This window comes from Marmota flaviventris, chromosome 1 (assembly GCF_047511675.1).
Source record: "Marmota flaviventris isolate mMarFla1 chromosome 1, mMarFla1.hap1, whole genome shotgun sequence".
Taxonomy (NCBI): domain Eukaryota; kingdom Metazoa; phylum Chordata; class Mammalia; order Rodentia; family Sciuridae; genus Marmota; species Marmota flaviventris.
In genome coordinates, this window is record NC_092498.1 from 128187912 (window position 1) to 128194973 (window position 7062).

Below are 7062 nucleotides of genomic sequence, written 5' to 3' on the forward strand. Positions count from 1 at the left end.
TCCATACTACTGCATCACCCAGAATGGCTGCTCATGCTCCAGTCATTACATCCATATTCTGACTGCAAAAAGGAATAGGAAACAGAAGAAGCAAATGAGTTATACCCTCTTTCCTGTATCTGCTTCTTCTAGGGAGCCTCTTGAGAACCACCCAGGACCTGCCAGTTCACACAATGCTGGGCATGGTGTGACCATGAGTAAGACTGAGGCTTTGAGTTAAGAGAGGGAGAGAGGTCGTATATCGGATGGGCAGCCTTCTCCCCTGTCCTCCTGCTGTTTGCTGCACATGGAAGGGTTTCCATGAAACCCATATTTGCATGGGATGAGGGTCTGTGGGGATGACACCCACTGCAGGGCTCAGAGGGACCGGAGGACCAGTGCAGGACCAGGGCTCCAGCTCCTGTGCAGGAACCCTGTGGGGCAGCCTTCCCTGTGTGCTCCCTGAGACCTCAACAACCCTGTCCACTGGGGCCAGGGGCAGAGGAGGCCAGGGTCCTGCTGGTCTGATGCCTGAGCCCTCGCACACTGCTATGCATGGAGTTTGTTGGTGACATTCTCCCCAGGTGTCATCTGCTTGACCCCAGAGTCCTGAACTGGATGCTGTCGAGAGCAGGGACCTGGCTCTGCAGACAGGATTACGCGGGAGGTGCCACCTTCCTGCTGAGGGGGAGGACAATGGCAGTGTTAGCAACACAAGATCTTAGACCACCCGCTGGAGCCTGTGGGCCTCACAGGGCACTGACAGCATCAGCTCTCAAACTGCACATTCGGTGCTAGAATCTCAGGCTGGTGCTTTTATAATATTTATCTGCTTCAATCCCCATCGTGCTGAGTGGCAGAGACTTAGTGGATTCCAGGGCATCTCAGGCAGCTTGGCCCTGCTCTGTGCCATCTCTCAAGGTTACACCTGCTTCCTGGTTACTCCCGAGATGAACCCTTGGGGTTCATCCACGGTGATGATGCAACATCTATCCTGTGCCCCCTGACTCACAGCTCCAAGGGCACTCGAGCTAAACAGGGAGCCCGGGCAGCATGAAAACTAAGCTGTGTGTCCCAGATGGAGTTTCAAGACTCATAACGTCTTTGCAAAGTAACTTACGTCACATTGGTTATGGTTGGGCAGTGAGGTGTCCACCAAAGCTCCCGGACAACACAGGAATGCTCAGGGCAGGTGACTGGATGGTTTGAATGTCCCGACTGAGTGTGACAGTAGGCAGGTGGGGTGGCAGGAGGAGGTGGGTCTCTGGGCATGCCCTGGAAGGTGCCTCTTCCCTGCTGGCCCTTTCTCCCACTCTGCTCCCTGACTCACCAAGAATGGAGCAGCGCCCCTCCACCCTGCCCACCCGCCATGATATTTGCCTTGCCTTTGGGCCCAGAGCAAGGGACTCAGCCCATCTCTGTCTGAACCTCTGTAACGTGATCCAAAATAAACTCTCTCTCCTCTAAGTTGCTCTTGTCAGGTCTTTTGGACTCAGCAATGAAAAGATGACAATGTTTAAGGAATTTTTTTTACATAATCATAGATGACTCTGTTGGAAATAACAAAAATCCCCCACACCTTTTACCCCAGTGCCCCAGAGCAACAGTGTGCAAAGCTACAACCCAACAGCACATCCGTGACATCCATGATGGTGAGGCAGGACACACAGCACTGGGCCCCAGTCCTTCCACACCCCACCTGCCCCCTGCCCACCCTCCCTTCACCCCTGGATCAGCCAATGAGCTCTCTGTTGATATAGATTGCTCAGCACCCTACAGGGCCCTCCTGACAGCTCCTGCTCAGCACCCTGCCTCACCCCGGTGACCCCTCTCCGCCATCCTCCAGGGAGGAAGTCCAGGCTCTGATTGGATCTTTTCCAGCAGGAGTGAGTGGGCCACAGTTGTTTTCATTGAGTTTGGCTGATGTAGGATAATTATTATCTAAGCTTTTCTTCTACTCTCTAACTTCCCCTTTCCTGGTTCTGGGGTCTTGGGATTTGGTTGGGGTTGATTTTTAAGTGTGTTTCCAGGACATGAGATTTGGGCTTCCATTGGGGATCTGGGGCTGAAAATCAACCCAGAGAACTCACTAGCACGTCACCCTCGGCTGCAAGGTCCTTGGCCCATCTGTGTTCTTCCCTCCACCTCCCCAAATCTTCTCGTGCTTGTTTTATAGATAATCTTAAGGTTTTTTATTTGGTATCAGCAGAAAGAATAGAGAATGGTTCATTCCTGCTGAAAATTAAGGTCTCTAATATGTGTCGTTTGTGTAAACATACTTGTGAAATAGAGGTTAGATGTTTCTAAAGTACTCTAATGAGAGTCTGGCTGGGTAGGGGAGGGAAGGTGCATTTCCAACACCAGCATCTTTGTGGAGGGACTTCTGTAACCCAGAGCACAGGACCAAGCCTTGGGCACAGTATCCATGACAGTTCACACAACTGATACCCAGAACCTGTGTACACCCTGGGTCACCCCAGAGGGGCACCTCACCAGGCAAAGAGGAAGGAGATGATCAGAAACAGAAGATGGAACTGATTACATGGTTTTAAATAAACCATTAATTTTACAACAATATTAGATTCACAGGCAAATGGAGAAGGGAGCACAGACCCCACAGACCCATACTCAATTTTCCCTTCGATGCACATCCCACATGAATGTGACACATTTTTCAAAATAACGAACTACTGTCATTACAGTATAATTAAAGGCCACATGTTTTCAACTTGTTTTTAAACCTAACAAAAGGTCCTCCTTCTGCTCCAGGACCTCATCTGGATACCACACCACACATGATTGCCTGTCTCCTCAGGCGCCCCTCAGGTATGATGTAGCCTCAGCTCTCCTCCTTTCTGATGACCCCAGTGGTTTTGAGGGTCAGGTTCTGGGGATGTCCATGAGGCTCTTTCAGGAATAGACAGGGGCCAGGGTTTGGGAAGGAAGATCTCAGAGGTAAAGTGCCATGACCTTCACGTGCTTCAAGGCTGGGATTCTCTGTGGGACTTCTCCCTGTGGATGCTGTCCCCATTACCTGGCTGAGGTGAGGCCACTTGCTTTTGTTGTTAATTTTCTTGTTTTTCTCTTTGGAAACAAGCCATGATGAGCAGCCGACAAGTGGAGAGCCAAACTCCTGAGGAAGGAGTGTCCACCTGCGTATTTCATTCCTGGCTTGGGAGATGTGTTGACATTTTCATTTACTGATGTTTTAATTACTTATTAATCTCAGTATGGAATTGCGTGTATTTATTTTATATTTTGGATAGTAACTCAGAGCTTCCTCCTTATTCTGGTGCCCATGTGTCGCACCCGATCCTTCAGGGTGTCTTTTGGTTGGCTCCTGTCTTCTGCTGGTATGCCACCATCTTGGTGTGTGAGCACACCTTTCCTTTCTGGAACTGCAGAATGTCCCTGCCCGGTCTCAGTCCTGTCGAGTTGTTATAAGAAAACACTCCAAACTGAGAGACCAATAAGCAACAGAGGTAAAGCATTTCTCACAGTTATGGAGGATGAAAATACAAGATCAAGTCACCTACAGATTGCCTGGTGAGGGTCACTTCTTGGGGCACAGATGTCCTCACAGGTGTCGTGCTGAGGGTCTGTTACAAGGGCACTAATCCCACCCATGAGGCTCACCCTTCAGACTCTCATCCCAGACTTCCTGCCTCCTAGTGCCATCACCGTGGGAATTAATATTTCAGTATATAAATTTTGGGGATATAGACAATGCTGGACATGGGAACTTTGACTTGGTGACAGTGGAAACAGGAACAAGTCAGGAGACACAACAACGTACAGGCTCAGGTTTGATTAGGGCTTCTGCTGGGAGAAGGGAGTCACAGCTCTGAGCAGGGTGCCAGGCTACTCCCCAACAAAGGGACAGTTAGTGATCTTCATGCTCATTGATTGCAAGGGAGGGGACAGAGGTTTGGGAACGATAACTGTCCTTAGGTACATTTTAAAGGTGTGTTGTTGTGCTGTATTTTTTTCCCCACAAGGTCATTTTCACTTTGAGGAAGATATGGTCAGCCAGTCCTCCTGGAGCAAAGTGTAGGTTTCTTAATTTTGGGGCCACATTCTGTCTAACTGTCCGTCTTGTGATGGGGATGTGGTGCTGCGAGTTAAGGCCCAGAGTGCATTTGCCATTGTTCCCAGGGTGGTCTCTAGCTGTCTCACAAATGTGCAGACCACAGGCTGTGCTGTGTTTCCTGCCCAGTCCTGGACTCATTCATCCTCCCAAGGTCCCTGATCCCTGATGCTCAGTGGGGGCACTGCCATTGAATGTGCTCAGTGTGTGGCTGCTCCCCTGCCAGCCAGGAGAGGACAGGTGATAGCAAGAGGGTCCCTGGCCCTTAGAGGAAGAGGGACCCTAGGAAACTAATTTGAACTACAGCCTGCTGTGGGGTGCCCTTCAGTGATGCCAGCAGCCCTCTGCACTCTGAGGGGTGGGGGGTAGCAGGAAGATCAGGTCTGAAGCCAACCTGGGTGATTTGCTGAGACTCTGTCCAGAAATAAATTGTAATGAAGGGGCTGGGGCACAGCTCAGTGGTAGATACTGACCCAGCATGCTGAAGGCCCCGGGTTTGTCCCCAGTACTGCACAAAAGCCTACCTCCTTTTTTGGGTGCACATGAGTTTCGGTTGTGTCTTCTTGGACAGTGGCACCTTGTCACTCTAACTCCCTTATCTCCAATGACCTTCCCTGATGCCAATTCTGCTTTGTCTGAAACTTGGAGGCCAACCTTACACGTGACTGAGTTACACTCCCTGGCTGGGTTCTGAGGCTCTCAGTCACAGAAATGTGGAACCCTTCTTGGGTGTGAGGGTCAGTGTCTCGTGCCTGGGTGTGTCTTGCTACAGCCCCATGGGTGAAGCTATGCTCACCTGTTCCTTTGTAATATAACCCCTTGCCCTGTTTAGGATAGAATCTTCCATGGAAGTGCCTTGTGTGTGTCCTCTTCATTTACTGTGCCTTTAGGTGTGGCCTACCCAGGTGTCAGTCAACCTGCAGACAGTGGACATCATGAAGGTAGACTCATCCCCCTGAAACCTGACCCCTTGCCTCATTTGAATATTTTCTCCTCAATAAAAGGGGTCAGCGTGTGCTCTCGCTCTCTCTCTTTCTGCGGACCCTTAAGGTCAGAGGAGCCATCACAGCGACCCCAAAGAAAAAGGTATTTGTGTCTCTTGTGTGGTTATTTCGTGCAGCCCAGTTAGCCCAGTTTAACTGGAGTGACCCCTGAGCCTTTTAGTTGCAAGAACAGAAAACCGGCAGAAACGGACACAAGTAGGCCAGGGCTTTGTCTTGTTCTCTTCTTCTTCTGTTAGTTTTAACACACGTCTCTCTGTGTGCATCTCTGTATTTAAAGCAGGTTACTTGTGGAGAGTGTGAAGTTGGGTCTTATTTTTAGTTCATCTGCTCTGGTGATCTCCGTGATTTAATTAGTACATTCGGACCTTTCACTTTTACTTTGATAGAGTTGGATGAGAGCTCACCACCCCGTACCTCTGTTCAATGCATTACATTCTCATTTGTTTCTTCTTCTTTTTTTTTTTTTTGCCTTTTTTTCTGGTTTTAACTTCACATTTAAACATTTCCTTTTGTTTCCTCTTGATTGTACTTCTTTGTAAAGTGTGTTTATAAAACACACTTCAATCCAAGTCCACTGTCAAGGCAGACTGTGCCAGTTCAAGGTGGGCAGGTGTCTTGGGAAGAGTATTTCTGATTCTTCCTCCCACACCTGGTGAATGTGGCTGGAGTTCCTTTCCTTATCTCCGTGCTGCAAGCACCCATTGTTTTGTTGCCTTACTCTATGGAATTAAACAAGCAGCTAGACTTTAAGCCTATTAATGAGAGCCATATATGGCTCGCTGTCTGGCCCTCCTGGGGGCTCCTTCTCCTGTGGCTCCCTCAACCTGAGCAAAGCCTGCTAGCATATCCATATCCTGCAGGGGACTTGGGAAACAGGCTGATGCCTTTGGGTTTCTGTTGGGCTGGGAACATCTTAATTTCCCCTCCACTCCTGCAGAGCCTTTCACTGGACATGGGATTCCACAGGGTGAGTTTTACTTTCAACCCTTTAAACATTATGTGTCATTCTCTTCCTTGAGCAGATCTGTCCTGCTTCACCAACCTGACCTGAGGGGCCAGGGAAAACCTCGGGCAAGAGGTCAGAGACCTGAAGAGTTCTCTGATGGGCCTGAAAGGGGGTGCTGACTTTCAGTTCACCCAGTTTTGTTTCATTAAGCACAGGAGTGACAACTTCCAAGCTCTCTTCAGGTTGGAGCTGGAATTGCAAGTCCCCTTCTATTACTTTTACAAGAAATCCTTAAAATCTAAACATCACCTGAAAGCAGCTAGGGCACAGCTGCTGTCTAGCAGAGGGAATCGCAGGTTCCTGATCTGCAGAGTGTGCACCAGAGACCCCTCCTGCCGGGAAAATGGGAAGGGCAAGACCCTCCCCTCCATAGCACTTGAGGGCTCTGTTCTTTCTTGGGCAAGACTGAATTCTCTGCAAGTACAATATCTTGGCAGTGCCTGCTGCTCTAAGGTCAGGCTGGTGAGGCAGGAGGATGTGTTCTAAGAGGTCTCAGGCCAGGGAAAGGCAGGTAGCTGGAAACCCTGACTGAGTCGTTTTTACCTGGCGAGAGAGTTCTCCTTCTCAGGTGACCACAAGTGGAGGTCTGGTGTTGGTACAAACTGCAGCCGGACTCCTCATTTCTGCTCCGGGGTTTTGCATGTTTCTGCTCTGCTGCCTGCAGGTTCATTCCCCTCAGGCCTTGGGAGAAGGCTCCCAAGTACAATCAGAGCTACACGGCTTCTGTGTCTGGGTCAGCACTTGCAAAGACCAGGAGGTGACCCAGAACCTCCCACGCTCTGTGGGCCGGACTTCCTCCTGCTTAGGTCAGCTCAGGTGCTGGACCTCACATTACTACCTCAGCCTCAGCTGAGCAACAGAAGGCCCTACATGGATAAGGCTCTGACTCTTGAGCTGGGGTGGAGTTAGCATCCCTAAAAACCTTGGCTCTGTGGGCAAGAGCAGGACACTTGGATAAAATCAGAGCTGCCCTAAGAAGAAATGGG